Here is a 16371-nt window from a genome sequence, read left to right as displayed (position 1 = left end):
GCAGCTTGAATACTCGTGTGATAACTGTTATTGTACGAAAATTCCATTTGGGGAAGATGGTCGTCCCAACTTCCAACTAAGTCGATCACACAAGCGTGGAGCATGTCTTCAAGCGTTTGAATTGTCCTTTCACTTTGCCCATCGGTTTTAGGATGATAGGAAGTGCTAAGGTTTAACTTGGTTCCTAACGCTTGTTGAAAGCTTTTCCAGAAATTAGACGTAAAGCAAATGTCTCGATCAGAGATGATAGACAGGGGCACTCCATGTAAAGCAACGATGTTGTTCGCATAGATTAGTGATAATCTATCCATTGAGTGTGTCTCGTTGATGGGTATAAAGTGAGCAGATATAGTTAGCCTATCGACAATAACCCAGATCGCATTATGCTGATGAGTGGTTTTTGGGAGTTTTGTGATGAAGTCCATGGTAATTAATTCCCACTTCCAAACGGGGCGTTCGGGTTGTTGGAACAATCCCGAGGGTTTTGATGTTCTGCCTTGACTTTCAAACACGTTAAGCATTTTGCAACATGCAAAGAGATGTCCTTTTTCATTCGGTTCCACCAGTAGTTCGGTTTTAGGTTTTGATACATTTTGTAACTACCGGGGTGCATCGTATATTTGGACATGTGTGCTTCGCTCTATATCAATTCTTGTAAGTCTCCAACAATCAGTACCGAAATCCTATTACCAAGTCTAAGTATATCATCGTCACCTTTGACTAGCGAGTCAATGGTACCGTTATATTTTTCTTCGGAATTCTTGTTTTCATTAATCTCTTGGAGTTGGGCGGATTTGATTTGCTCGATCAGATTGACTTGGATTTCTAATCGTAGCGTTCGAACTCGTTTTGTTTTCTTATGTTACTTACGACTCAAGGCGTCAGCCACAACGTTGGTTTACCTTCGTGATTGACAATTTCAGAGTTGTAATCATTCAGTGTTTTCATCCAGCGTCTTTGACGCATGTTGAGTTCTTTTTGCTCGAAGATGTGTTTCAAATTTTTGTGATCGGTATATACGATAAATTTAACTCCATAGAGATAGTGCCTCCATATCTTTAAGGTAAAGATTATGGCGCCTAACTCCAGATCATGAGTTGTATAGTTCTATTCGTGTACCTTGAGTTGACTAGAGGCACAAGCGATTACTTTCTTTCGTTGAATTAGTACGCATCCCAAACCAGAATGAGATGCGTCACTAAAGACGAAAAAGTCCTCGGTACCTTCTGGCAAGGCTAGTATAGGTGCTTGGGTGAGTTTTTGTTTGAGTATATCGATCGCCTCTTGTTGTTTGGTTCCTCATTCATACTTGATATTTTTAAAAGTTAACGAAGTTAGAGGAACGGCTATTCGGGAGAAATTTTTAATGAATCTACGATAGTAGCCGGCAAAACTTAAGAAACTTCGGATCTCGATTGGCGACTTAGGAATATCCCACTTAGAGATAGCTTCAATCTTTGCGGGATCAACTTGAATTTCGTTCACGTTTATGATGTGACCAAGAAATTGTACTTCCTGGAGCCAAAATTCGCATTTTGAGAACTTGGCGTACAACTTCTCGGTTCTAAGTAATTCAAGTAAGATTCAGAGATGCGAAACGTGATCTTCCTTTGACTTAGAATAAATAAGTATGTTGTCGATGAATACGATAACAAATTTATCCAAGTAAGCTTTACAAATACGATTCATTATGTCCATGAATGCGGCTGGGGCATTAGTGAGACCAAACGGCATAACCGTGAACTCATAATGTTCATACCTTGTTCGAAACGCGTTTTTCGGGATATCTTCATATTGAACTTTGAGTTGGTGATAACTAGAACGCAGATCGATTTTAGAGAAATATCTTGCTCCTTGCAGTTGATCGAACAGATCGTCAATTCGAGGTAGTGGGTATAGATTCTTGACAGTTACTTAGTTTAAGTGTAACATCGTGAAAAATTCGATTTCAAAATATCAAATCTCCAAAGTTAAGGCACCAAAAATGTCAAAATCCAAACCTGAGGCTTAAAACTGAAAAATCTGTTACCCTGACCCATCGCGATACGCGATGGATCAGAAGAAGAGACCCCTCACATATCGCGATGGGTTGTATGACACTAAGGCACGTGTCGTGCGACGTGTTAACACGTGGCAGCACGTCCGCCACGTGGTGCAACGCCTGCCACGTAGCAAGGCTACATGGTGACTGGCCGAGCCTACATCATGATACGCGATGGGCTCAGCCAGAGGGACATCGCTTATCGCGATGGGACCCAAAATTTTGCCTATAAATAACAAGTCCGGGCTCTTCACAATTCACACCAAAATCTCACATTCCATTCTCTCTCTAACATCTCCCTAAGATCCATCAATCATACCATCGATCCACCACGAAATCTGTGCCTCGATTCCTCGATTTTCGTGTCGTTTCCTCGAAGTTCGTATCAACCAAGAAGGTGTTTGTTATCTCTCGACATCATGACGACTATCCTTGTAAAGCCTGCCGACAAGTGGTAAAGTGTTGTGTTCATCGATTGGCGTGCAAGGAAAAGAGTTACGAAAAGAAGTTGAACAAGAAGAAGAAACGGTGTTAAAGTGTTGCTCGAGTAATTAGGGTTAATAAGCCGAGCAAAGGTAGGCATAATGCCCGAATAAAATAATAATAAAATATTATAAAGGCTTAAACCTTAAGTCGAAGTTATACTCGATACCTCGATAAAATAAAAGAAAATATAACAAAGAAAGAATAAAAGATAGAATTATGAATATTTATAAATATGTATATATGTGTGTAAGTATATATATATTATTTGTTATGAAAATATTATTTAAGTAATAATAACTATTTTTAAATAATAAATAAATGAAAATAATACGTTTCTTAGAGAAGAAGAAACGGAGGGTTTTATAAATATACTAAAGGTTTATAATAATACTTTTTAACTAAAGGTTTTAAAGTAAAGGAGATTTTGAACTAAAGGTTCATCGAGGTAAAGTTTATAAAATAAGACTAAAGGTTTTAAGCCGGATTGTATATCCGACTATCAAATGGTTATACTCGTACTATAGGTGCGAGATAGCAATGGGAAAGACCCTCGGACGGTGATTGAAGCCGATCCAAATTGAAAAGGTGAATACGCCCCAAACTTTACAACTTGTTATAAAATGAGTCAAACATGTTATATGAAAAAGGTTTACATGGGACTACGTGTCTCTAAAAAATTTATAAACAAAAGTAAAAACCTATCTCTCAGGCTGTCGTGTAAGTTTGTCTGGATCCTTACATATGTGGTACTACGCGGTGTGTGCATCGCACCACACCTGGTGGTACTACGCTTTCCTGCGGGGAGCACAACCATGTGTATACGAACGGTACTTAACTAAGTTGAATGCTGCGGTGTTTGCTTGGGTACTTAGGTAGAGACTTGAGTTTATAAATTGTATTATAACTTTGTTATTCCAATCAATCTGTCTGACGATACACCATGGCAAGGATATCAAGCACCGAGACACTCAAGCTACCATCCGCCAACCATACCTATGTACCACCCCTCTGAAGTTCCAACATATCATCCAACCGAAATCCCAATTTATCAACCAACATAGATTCCGCCCTACTATCCATCTGGTGATCCAACATACCTACCACCAAATCCTCACCCATCATATGTTTTCCTCTCCAACCGACCGATCAAGGAGGAACCAAGATCTCCCTCATCTGACTGGATGCAATGCCATTCTGACCAACGTAGATGGCACACTGGAAGCTCTACCTTTGACTCTGTTTACTCCTGTCCCAACAATGGTGAACACTCCTGTCCCAACAATGGTGAACCACCATCCCGCAAGCCCAAGATGAGAGTAATGATGCGGTATGAAAGTTTCCGAATGCCCCCGATTGTGAAAGAGACTGTTCAAATAATGGAGGAAGAAGAAGAACATGAGGAATAAGAAGAAGTTCTGGAGGAAGAATCCGATGAGGAACCGGATGAGGAATACCCTGATAATCCTAATGAAGTGTCGACTCCAATAGAAGAATCGCTCTCTCCCCAAAACCCAAGTTATGGCTCTGTTGATCCTTATATGCAATACCTAGAGGAACTGAGAAACAAAGAATCATCAAGCTTCCCACCCTACCATGGCAAAATCCCAACGGAGGAGGAACAAGCGGATGAAATCCGCCAATAAAACGAAGCTGCCGAGGCATTCTTCAACTACTCATCCGATATGACCGCTTCTCCGTATCCAGATCCAAATAACCACTATGATATAGTAATGATGGGTTACTGCAACCCACCGCCAAGATACGGATATCCCAACGAGATTCCTCAATCACAGGAAGAACACCTAGACCGATCCTTGCATGAAATGGACGAATTAAGAAAGAAGATATCGGTGGATTAGAAGAAAAAGAAGAAGATAGGAGATAAGCTTCTACTGAAATGTAATAAGTTGACCAAGGTGGTGAGAAAATTTATGAGGGACTGAAGATGAGTGATGGAAAGGAAATGTGTGTTAAATGTAACCTATGTGATTTATGTATGAATAATAATAAATATTGTTGGTGCATTTTGTGACCGTCGCTATGCAATTCTGACCAGCGGAACAATACAGGCGAAGTTAGCACAACTTCGCCTTAGGCGAAGTTAGAACAACTTCGCCATAGGCGAAGTTGTAACAACTTCTGCCTTAGGCGAAGTTATCACAACTTTGCCTTAGGCGAAGTTAGCACAACTTCGCCTACTGAAGCCCAGGCCCGTGAATGTTTGTCTATATATAGTTGTGTCTTGTTTAGTTTTAGGTGATCTAGAAATCAGTGTGTGTTTGAGCAGCTTGTTTATTGAGAGAGAGTAAGAGACTAGAGTCGTGTGAGACGACCCGAGGTAGAGCTCACCTCGGGTCAGTCGTGTTTTCTGTTTTTGTTACGGTATGTAACGTGATTATTTTATATATGAATCTGCAGATTTGTTTATCCCGTTCTAGTATTTGTTTGTGTATTTGATCGTGTACGTGTTTGTGTTCTTCGTCTGTACACCATAAACGAGTCTAGGAGGATTCCGCACTCCTAGACCTCGTGCGGATCTCGTATCGATCGGCGACGCCCCGGGGGGACCTACAAATATATATACATCAAGTATGGATGTATATATATGTGTATGTGAATGTAATAATCCATGTATATATCTTATATGATATAAACATATGTTGAATAAATAAATAAAATTTATGTTTAATAAAGGAAACTTTGTTAAGATTTCAAACAAAAAGAAAAAAGTTGAAAAGATAAAAATGTCTCAACAAAGTAACAATATAGAGAATGCACGAAAAGATGATGAAATAAGGAAAGAAAAAGGGAAAGGTCTTGAAAATAAACAAGATGAACCAATTCTCGATAAATATATGAGTCAAATAAAGAAAATGATTAAAGAAGCGGTTAGGGAAGAATCTATGGCTAGATCTCAATCGAAACACTCTAAACATTCTCATTCTGTTGAACTCTCCCGTAAATCTGCAAAATCTCGACCTAAACCATCTCATGTTGAGGAGATTATTCATGAGTCCAAAGCCGATGGTGGAGTTATGAAAGAATTTAAGAAGTTGAAATTAGGTGGCTGTTCATTCAAGGATTTCAAGTATTTTGGACCCTAAGAGTTTCATGTTGACAAGGGAGCCATTTCGACTATGAGGTGGCTAGAAGAGATGGAATCGATAGTTATTATAAGCAAATATTCTGATCAAGAGAAGATTCAATACTCAACCCAGATGTTCAAGACTGAAGTGTTAGAGTGGTGCAACACGATAACCATGAGCAAAGGACGACAAACGTTGTATAATCTTTCGTGGGATGAATTCAAAGAAATGCTGATGGCGAAATTCTGTCTGATGCCCGAGACCGATCAAATTCAAACCAAGTTCCTTAATCACAAAGTCGTAGGAACAAATCTCCACGAGTATAATACCAAATTCCACGAATATTTTCGTTTAGTTCCCCAGCTGGTTAACCCTGAGTCCAGCAAAGTCACACGTTATATCTGGGGATTGCCGCGGGAGAACCGCAACATGGTGAGGTCACACTTACCACAAACCGTCGACTCCGCGATGGAATTGGATGGTTATTTGATGGGCGGAATGATCCGCAATAAGGAGGAGGATCAGAAGACCGTGCCAACTAACGATTGGAGAAGAACTGGAGGAACCGCCCAATTCAAGGGCAAAGGCATAAACCAACACCAAACTCGATTCAATTCTAATGCCACGCCGTGCAAAACATGCAAAAGATATCACAAGGGTCGGTGTAACTTCGCTCCGTCTACGAAGATCTGTGAATCATGTAATCGACCTGGCCACGCAACGGCCGACTGTTGGAAGAAAAAGATGACTTGTTACAACTGCAAGGAGATGGGGCATCTAAGCTTCGAGTGTCCCAAGAACAAACCCGCGTCTGGTGGTGCAGGTGGACGTGGTCAAAACAAGAAAGGAAATGCAAAAGTCTTCGTACTCGAAACGAAACAAGCTGCTGAAATGCCGGAAACCATCACCGGTATGATTCTAGTCAATGACACCTATGCTAGAGTTTTGTTTTATTCGGGTGCCAATTTAAGTTTTATAGATTATAATTTTTGTAGTCTATTAAACGAACCTTTAACAAAAATAAATAAAACTCTAAGCGTCGAGACTGCTCGCGGCGAAATTGTCAAAATCTTCGAAGCCCTTGAAAACGGAAAAATTCTCTTAGCTGGTTATATTCTGCTCATTCAACTTTTACCAATGAATCTTTCTAGTTTTGATATTGTGCTTTCTATGGGTTGGTTATCCAACAACCATGCTCGTATCATTTACAATAGCAAAACCATCGAACTTCAAGCCCCTGATAAACGAACCATTCGAATTGAAGGGGACAAAGACGCTGGCCAAGTTAGCATAATTTCCATGATTAGGGCTAACAAGTGTGTAGGTTCCCAGCCGGATCTACACGGAAGTATCTCGTACTACGTAGGTTCGGAATCCCTACGTAAGACGATACGAGCGTAGGATGCGATATACGTTAAACCCAAGCACAAATACACGTTACAATACTCAAAAGACACGTTTTATTGCAACTCCTTTAACACGTGATATGCAAATCACAATTACACGTACTGACCAACTCTTCAAAATAACCCGTACATCAAACATATATAGTTATCGACAACATCGCCTAACAGGCTAGGCGAAGTTGTTGATAACTTCGCTTGTTCCACAAGTTCGCTTATATCAGGCGAACTTGTGAGACAACTTCGCTAAAACATAACAAAACCAACTAACACTATTACAGACACTATATACTGAACTACTGACATCATGTACCAACAAAATGTTTGAATCAAGGATGCTTAGCATTCATGGACTACATCACTGAAGAATCCAAACCAAAGGAGATAAAGGGCGTACCTATAGTTTCTGACTTTTCTGATGTCTTTCCTGATGAACTTCCTGCAATTCCTCACGATCGTGAAGTAGAGTTTAGGATCGATCTTATTCCCGGTACTGCTCCGATCGCAAAGGCACCATATCATCTCGATCCAACTGAAATGAAAGAACTAAAGAAACAACTCGACGAGCTTCTCGAGAAAGGCTTTATTCGACCGAGTTCATCACCATGGGGAGCGCCGATACTTTTCATCAAAAAGAAGGATGGATCTATGCGTATGTGTATGGATTATCGAGCGTTGAACAAAGTTACAATCAAAAATCATTATCCACTCCCTCGAATCGATGATCTCTTTGATCAACTTCAAGGTGCAGTTTCTTTTCAAAATAGATCTTCGTTCTGGTTATCATCAACTCAAAGTCCAATCCGAGGATATTCCAAAAACCGCATTCCAAACAAGGTATGGATATTGTGAGTACACGGTCATGCTGTTTGGACTTACTAATGCTCTAGCTGCGTTCATGGATATGATGAATCGAATTTGCAAGCCTTACTTGAATAAATTTGTTATCATATTCATCGTCGACATACTCATTTATTCTAAGTCTAAGGTTGATCATGAAATTCACCTTCGAACCTTACTTGAAATACTTAGAGCCGAGAAGTTTTACGCCAAGTTCTCAAAATGCGAGTTCTGGTTGCACGAATTGCAATTTCTTGGGCATGTCATAAATGTGAATGGAATTCAAGTCGATCCCGCTAAAATCAAAGATATCTCTAAGTGGGAAATTCCAAAGTCGCCAACCGAGATCTGAAGTTTCTTAGGTTTGGCTGGCTATTATCGAAGGTTCATCGAACATTTTTCTCGTATAACCGTTCCCCTAACTTCTCTAACTCGCAAAAACATCAAGTATGAATGGGGAACAAAAAAACAATAGGCGTTCGATATAATCAAACAAAAACTCACCCAAGCACCTATACTGGCCTTGCCAGAAGGTACTGAGGATTTTGTTGTCTTTAGTGACGCATCTCATTCTGGCTTGGGATGTGTACTAATGCAACGTAAGAAATTAATCGCTTATGCCTCTCGTCAACTCAAGGTGCACAAAAAGAACTATACAACTCACGATCTTGAGTTAGGCGCCACAATCTTTGCATTAAAGATATGGAGGCACTATCTCTATGGAGTAAGATTTATCGTGTATACCGATCATAAAATCTTAAAGCATATCTTCGATCAAAAAGAGCTCAACATGCGTCAACGACGCTAGATGGAAACTCTCAACGACTACGACTGCGAGATCGTTTATCACGAAGGCAAAGCCAACGTTGTGGCCGATGCCTTAAGTCGTAAGGAGCATGAAAACCAAAAAAAGTACGAGCGTTAAGGCTAGAACTTCAAGTAGATCTTCTCGAACAAATCAAATCCGCTCAAGTTCAAGCGATCAATGAAAATAAGATCTCCGATGAAAAATGTAATGGCACCATTGACTCACTAGTTAAAGGTGACGATGGTATCCTTAGACTCGGTAATAGGATTTGGGTACCAATCATTGGAGATTTGCGTGAGAAAATTATGAGCAAAGCTCATAAGTTCAAGTACATGATGCACCCCGGTAGTGACAACATTTATTAGAAACTCAAACCAAACTACTGGTGGAATGGGATGAAAAAGGACATCGCTTCGCATGTTGCGAAATGTCTAACATGTTTGAAGGTCAAAGCTGAACACCAAAAGCCTTCAGGACTGCTTCAGCAACTCGAACTTCCCATATGGAAGTGGGAGTTAATTACTATGGATTTCATTACCAAACTCCCTAAAACGACTCAAAAACATAATGCTATTTGAGTTATCGTGGATCGATTGACAAAATCCGCATATTTCATACCCATCAATGAATCGTGCTCAATGGATAGGCTAGCACGTATCTATGTAAACAACATTGTTGCTTTGCATGGAGTACCGTTGTCTATAATCTCTGATCGAGTCAGTCGTTTTACGTCTCATTTCTGGAAAAGCTTCCAACAAGCCTTAGGCACAAAGCTAAACCTTAGCACCGCCTATCATCCACAAACTGATGGGCAAAGCGAAAGGACAATTTAAGCGTTGGAAGACATGCTCCGCGTCTGTGTGATTGACTTAGATGGAAGTTGGGATGACCACTTACCCCTAATGGAATCTCGTATAACAATAGCTATCACACAAGTATTCAAGCCGCACCATTCGAGGCGTTATATGGTCGTAAATGTAAAACGCCCGTGTGCTGCTCTGAGACCGGAGATAACCAATTATCTGGACCCGAGATAGTCCAAGAAACCACCAACAAGATTCTTCAAATCCGAGAACGACTTAGTACGGCACGTGATCGCCAAAAGAGTTACGCCGATGTCCGTCGTAAGTCGTTGGAATTTAATGTTGGTGAAAAAGTTCTTTTAAAAATCTCGCCCTGGAGAGGCGTCGTTCGCTTCGGAAAGAAAGGAAAGCTAAGTCGTCGATTAGTTGGACCCTTCGAGGTACTTGAACGAATTGGTACTGTTGCATACCGTTTTCGACTGCCCGAGGAAATGCAAGGGATACACGACGTATTCCAAGTTTCAAATATGCGAAAACGTTTAGCCAACGAATCTCTATCGATGCCCTTAAAACATGTTGAAATAAATGAAATTTAAAATTTATTGAAAAACCAATTCAAATAGAAGATTCGAAAACAAAGAAATTAAAAGGACGAACATTAAAAATTGTTGAGGTCAAATGGGACTCACGAAGAGGGCCCGAGTATACATGGGAACTCGAAACCGAAGTTAGAAAGAAATAACCCCATCTATTATAAAGAAGCAATCTCGAGGACGAGATTTATTTCAAGGTGGGGAGGATGTAACATCGTGAAAATTTCGAGTTCAAAATATCAAATCTTCAAAGTTAAAGGACCAAAAATGTCAAAATCCAAACCTGAGGGTATAAAATGAAAATTTGTTTCCCTGACCCATCGCGATACGCGATGGATCAGAAGAAGAGACCCATCGCGTATCGCGATGGGTTGTCTGACACTGAGGCACCTGTTGTGCCACGTGTCAACACGTGGCACGACCTCTGCCACGTGTTACCACGTGGCAGCACGTCCGCCACATGGCGCAACGCCTGCCACGTGTCGCCACGTGGCAGGCTACATGGTGACTGGCAGAGCCTACACCGCGTATCGCGATGGGACCCAAAATTTTGCCTATAAATAGCAAGTCCGGGCTCTTCACATTTCACACCAAAATCTCACATTCCATTCTCTCTCTAACATCTCTCTAATATCCATCAATCATACCATCGATCCACCACGAAATCTGTGCCCCGATTCCTCGATTTTCGTGTCGTTTCCTCGAAGTTCGTACCACCATCCATCGACGTATCAACCAAGAAGGTGTTTGTTATCTCTCGACATCAGACGACTATCCTTGTAAAGCGTGCCGACAAGTGGTGAAGTGTTAGTGTTCATCGATTGGCGTGCCAAGGAAAAGAGTGATGAAAAGAAGTTGAACAAGAAGGACAACGGTGTTGAAGTGTTGCTCGAGTAATTAGGGTTTACAAGCCGAGCAAAGGTAGGCATAGTGCCCAAATAAAATAATAATAAAATATTATAAAGGCTTAAACCTTAATTCGAGGTTATACTCGATACCTCGATAAAATAAAAGAAAATATAACAAAGAAAGAATAAAAGATAGAATTATGAATATTTATAAATATGTATATATGTGTGTAAGTATATATATATTATTTGTTATGAAAATATTATTTAAGTAATAATAACTATTCTTAAATAATAAAGAAAAGAAAAGAATACGTTTCTTAGAGAAGAAGAAACGTAAGGTTTTATAAATAAACTAAAGGTTTATAATATTACTTTTTAACTAAAGGTTTTAAAGTAAAAGAGATTTTGAACTAAAGGTTTATCGAGGTAAAGTTTATAAAATAAAACTAAAGGTCTTAAGCCGGATTGTATATCCGACTAACAAATGGTTATACTCATTCTATAGGTGCGAGATAGCAACGGGAAAGACCCTCGGACGATGATTGAAGCCGATCCAAATTGAAAAGGTGAATACGCCCCAAACTTTACAACTTGTTTTAAAATGAGTCAACGTGTTATATGAAAAAGGTTTACATGGGACTACGTGTCTCTAAAACATTTATAAACAAAAGTAGAAGCCTATCCCTCAGGCTGTCGTGTACGTTTGTCTAGATCCTTACATATGTGGTACTACGCGGTGTGCGCATCGCACCACACCTGGTCGTACTACGCTTTTCTGCGGGGAGCACGACCATGTGTATACGAATGGTACTTAACTAAGTTGAACGTTGCGGTGTTTGCTGGTGTACTTTGGTAGAGACTTGAGTTTGTAAATTGTATTATAACTTTGTTATTCCTAAGCCAAGATGGTCCGAAGCTTGCGTAACCCTCGAGGGGTAATAAAGTAAAAGAAAATATTTTTAGCGTCAAGCATATTCACCAGCATTCGTTGCTGACGTATTGTATTTACATTTTGCAGGTGATAAAAGTTAGAGCTTGAAGAACGAAGTGCTCAAGATATCTGATGGCTCGGATCTTTTTATATAAACTTTAAAACATTAAAATGTTGGTTTGTAAATAACAAGTAAAACTTTTGATATAACTTAAACGGGTATTTTATAATCCCGTCTTTTGTTAAGTAAATATTTTATATTAAATTCACAAGTTTTAAAAGACTTCCGCTTAAACACATAACTCTGATTTATTTACAATTTTGGTACCAATTGTTGGTCATGCGCCTAGGCCTTAGATGGGGGGTGTAACATTAAGGCTTATTATTCGATACACATACGCATTGATCCATCCTTTTTTTTGACGAATAGAATCGGCACTCCCCACGGAGAAGAACTGGGACGGATGAAACCTTTCTCGAGTAGTTCATCTAGTTGTTTCTTTAACTCCTTCATCTCGGTTAGAGCTAATCGTATGGAGCCGTGGCTATTGGTGCAGTTCCAGGCATAAGATCTATCCTAAACTCGACTTGTCGATTGGGAGGAATACCAGGGAGTTTGTCGGCAAAGATGTCAGAAAATTCAGAGACAATAGGCACGTCCTTTATCTCCTTTGGTTTGGATTCTTGGGTGACGTAGGCCATGAATGCTAAGCGTCCTTGATTTAAACATTTGTTAACCCTAATCATGGAAATTATGCTAACTTGGCCAGCGGTTTTATCCCCTTCAATTCGAATGGTTCGTTTATCAAGGACTCGAAGTTCAACAGTTTCACTATTGCAAATGATATAGGCATGATTGTTGGATAACCAATTCATACCAGGTACGATATCAAAAACAGCAAGAGTCATGGGCAACAACTGAGTAGGCAAAACGTAACCAGCTAAAAAAATTTACCGTTTATTAAAGCTTCAGAGATTTTAATGATTTCGCCACTAGCGGTTTCGACGCTTAGAGTTTTATTTAATTTTGTTAGAAGTTCATTTAATAGACTACAAAAACTATAATCTTTAAAACTTAAATTGGCACCTAAATCAAATAGAACCCTAGCATATGTGTCGTTAACTAAGAACGTACCGGTGATGGTTTCCGGTATGACGGCCGCTTTCTTGGCATCGAGAACAAAGACTCTTGCATTTCCTTTTCTTTTCTCGTTCTTTTTGCCACTTCCACCCGCACCACCAACAGCGGATTTGTTTTTGGGGCACTCGAAGATGAGGTGTCCCATCTCCTTCCAGTTGTAGCAACTCATCGTCTTTTTCCAACAATCGGCCGTTGCGTGGCCGGGTTTATGAGACGAGTCACAAACAGTTGTGGTTGTAGACGGAGAAAAGTGGCATATAGCCTTGTGGTATTTCTTGCATATTTTACATTGGGTGTAGTTGGAACTGATCGAGATTTGCGTTTATCTACACCTTTACCCTTTAATCGGGCACTTCCTCCGGACTTCTTGTGGTCGTGTGTTGGAACCACCTTCTTATCTTCTTTTTTGTTACGGATTAGACTATTCATTAAATAACCAGCCAATTCCATGGCGGAATCGGCAGTTTGTGGTAAGTGAGATCTGGACTCATATGTATCGTGTGACTTTGCTGGACTCATGGGTTACCAGCTGGGGCACGAGTCGACAATACTCATGAAATTTGGTGTTATGCTCATGAAGATTGGTTCCTACGAATTTGTGACTAAGAAGTTTGGTTTGGATATGATCAGTTTCTTGCATCGGACAGAACTTTGCCAGTACCATTTCCTTTAAATTCATCCATGTAACATCCCGAAAATTCTCGTAGACCGAAAGACACGAGTGTGCAGTTTGTAAATTAATCTCTCGGGTTTAGCGTGAGGGTTGGCGACCCATTGCATGTCTAAGAGGTGTTATATTCATTTTGGGAGAGAAGGAGTTTACAAAGTGCAAGGGTTGAAAAATATTAACCTAAAACCCTTTCCCTCTACCCCTCTTCTGGTCGCAGTTTTCCCATCCCCCAAACCCTACTATTTTGATCAAGATAATTCAATTCCATGCTGCTGGAGGTCGACAATGGTGTGTACTACACTCCCATACTCTTTAATTCCATTATCTCGATCTTTAATATGGTCAATTAAGTCGTTTCTTAAACTAGGGACATATTCGGATTAAATTCGTTTGGCATGCTTCCCGAGGTCAAAAGTTAGAGTTTTTGGTGACAAACGTTTCAGAGGTATGTCTCGTATATCATACTAAAATTTCATGGAATTTGGAGATGTTTTGGTAGGTCAATTGTAAAAAAACGAAAATTAGGGTTTTGTCGGGTTTAGAATCGTAATTCTTGCAATTGGGGCGTTATTTGAAGGAATTGCAAACCCGATTAGTTTGTGGTGTCTTATATTAGTATAAAGGCAGAAGTAAAATTATTTTCTTTGGTTCTAGTGGGCTGATTTGGTTGATGATCCTTTAATCGATTCGTAAGAGCGCATAAACTCGGTTAATTGTTAATTAATGTGGAAGATGATGAGATTGCAAACCCCATAAACTTTGGTGGTTAAATATTGATGGGTAGTCTGTAATAATACCAATTTTATTAAAAATGGGGCTGGTTTGGTTGGTGGTTGGTTAAGCAGCTCGTTAACGCGCGAATCCGTCTATTGCAAGGGTTACCGGGCATAGTTTGTGAACCGTTAGCCCCAAATCAGTTGCGAGAGGATAATATTGTAAAATTTAAGGTTTGGGGCTGATGTGGGTGAATTTGGTAGTGTAAGGGGTTTCGGGTCGGTTTAATCGAGTTGGAACGGCCCGTAGAATTAACTAGTTGTTACCGGTCTAGTTGGTGATGTCGTGTGTTATAACTTGTCAAGTTATTAACTTGATTGAGCTTAGTAGTTCTCTAGCTCTGGTATTTGAGTTTACATTTGTCAGGTGAGTTTCATGATGTCCCTTTTTAAATGTTTTACGTTTTGGGCTAGCATACATGTTTTATGACGTTTTTACCCTTTTGAAGCATTTTAATGATATTGCATAGTTTATGTTATTTTTACTATCTACGCTTGGAAGTTTGTATGTTTGACATTTATTTTGTGTTTATGTGTGTGTGTGTGTGTGTTTGGGCACCACGTGTATCATTTGTTAAGTTAAGCTGTGACCGGGTCGAAGTGATGTATGTAAAATTCCTTGATTTCCCTATTGAAGATTAAGGTGAAGAGTCCCGATACAAGAAGTACTGTCCTTGGGACGAACAGATTTAAAATCCCCTAATAGTTTATCTATCCTTGGGGTGAAGTTTTTTCGCATCTTTGTGTTTTGGGCTTGATGGGATGTGACTCGTGTTACGTGCTTGACTGAGGAAAATTTATTTATTTATTTATTGATGTTATTTTTGTATTATAATGATGTTATTTATATATCATTATGGAAGTCGTATGTTAAACACCTTGGTTGGTCTTTAATATATATTGATTGATTAAAAAATGAACTTACTCAGCTCAAGCTGACTTTGCGTGTATGTTAGAATGATTTTTCAAGTAGCACGTGGATGGGGTTACTGCTTGGAGGTGCACAAGACTACCCGAGGTCTCGAGATAGTTCTAGTCGATGCTCTGAGTCATGTTAACATTTTTGAAAGCTCTAATTTACATTTTTATGTTTTAAGGGTAATATGTGGATGTTTTGTAAATTTTCTGCTGCAAGAATACTCTGTATTGAAATTTTGAATTTTATGAAACTAGTTTAACCTTTATATTTGAAATTGTTTGGAATTATTACCAATTGTAGGACTCCCGGATTTCGCGGTCCTACAAATTGGTATCAGAGCCAATGTTCGAGAGATTCGGGCATCTTTCGGTGCTTGGACACGAACAATTACGAGAGGGACTAGATTTGTCAACCGCGGGTAGCTGCACTCCAAGAGGTAACCTTTACATTCAACGTATGTTAAGATGTTTTCTTTCTTAATTGTTTATGTGCTAGATAGAGTATTAATGTAGTCATAAACAAAAAGTATTTAAAACGGGTAGGTAAAGTATACGATTTATAACACTTGATCAACTTTATTAGCAGTTTACCCTTATTTTCCATGTGCTAAATACGACTTGCGACTGATTTCGTGAAGATTCTATCTTCGTAGGAGTAAGGTATGTCTAGTAAGAGTTAGTTAGAGGAGTCGTGTCGGGAGCCGTGGTGGTGGTTAACCATAACGGACTAGAATTGTAAGGAGGATTCGCATGTGTTAGTTAATGATAATCTTGAGGAGTAAGTTAGTTCTGTGTAAGCCGTTATGGATGGGGGTTATTGGGTTGTGCGTAGTGTAATGCCTGAATCTCTTGGTGAGGCTACGAGGTGTCGAATGTTCACATGAGAACAAGGGTAAAAGGATAATGAAGGAGATCAGAGAGTGAGGAGGTAATGGGATGAGCCTTTGGTGATTTTATCTGGTCATGTTGAGGATAATGGTTATGTTGGCAAGGTTGATGTTTGTGCATACCCCATACCCCTATGGTG

The sequence above is a fragment of the Bidens hawaiensis genome, unplaced genomic scaffold, assembly GCF_021521415.1.
Source record: "Bidens hawaiensis isolate Kalapana, Puna unplaced genomic scaffold, B.hawaiensis_p1.1 tig00010181_1, whole genome shotgun sequence".
In the NCBI taxonomy this organism is placed as follows: Eukaryota; Viridiplantae; Streptophyta; class Magnoliopsida; order Asterales; family Asteraceae; genus Bidens; species Bidens hawaiensis.
This window is presented reverse-complemented; position numbering follows the sequence as displayed.